Consider the following 719-nt stretch of genomic DNA (forward strand, 5'->3'; position numbering starts at 1 on the left):
ACAACTGTGGTTATCCTAATACTACATCTCTGTACATTGCAACAGCATGCCGGAAACCACAGATTTGGTTGTTTAGATGACTCTTCCCACATCACAAAACCAAATATGATTGCTCTCCTGTTAGTCAAAATGTGGCAATTTCTTGTCTCCCTCTCTTCCTTTCTCCCTCCCTCCATGTGGTGGTTTGAATAGGAATGCCTTTATATGCTCATATATTTGGATGCCTAGCCATTAGGGAGTGACAGTATTTGGGAAGAATTAGAAGGATTCAGAGGTATGGCCTTGTTGGAAGAAGTGTGTCATTAGGTCCATGCCAAACTCAGGTTCTCTCTCTCTGTCTGTCCTCAGAAATTAATGCTTTTAAACCTCCAATTAAATGTATTTTTTAAAAAAATAAGGGTTGAGTTGCTCTTGGTGTCTCCTCACAGCAATAGAACAAGTTACTAAGAGTTTCTACCAATTGCTGCAGGTTCTTTCTTTGATTCATTTGACAATCACCACCATATCCATTACTTGTCAGGCAACATGCTGAATACTCTAAATATCTTATCCCATTTAATTCCCATACCTGCTTAGTATGACTGACATTATTTTCATGTGTAATTTTCATGTAAATGAGGAAATAATATCAGAAGGCTAGGAGCCTAACAAGTGCCATTTATCAAGTTAGTCATTTTGTTTGTATTAATTCCTTGGTATGTCAGGTAGCAAAGTCTCAG

The sequence above is a fragment of the Mus caroli genome, chromosome 18 (genome assembly GCF_900094665.2).
Source record: "Mus caroli chromosome 18, CAROLI_EIJ_v1.1, whole genome shotgun sequence".
Lineage (NCBI taxonomy): Eukaryota > Metazoa > Chordata > Mammalia > Rodentia > Muridae > Mus > Mus caroli.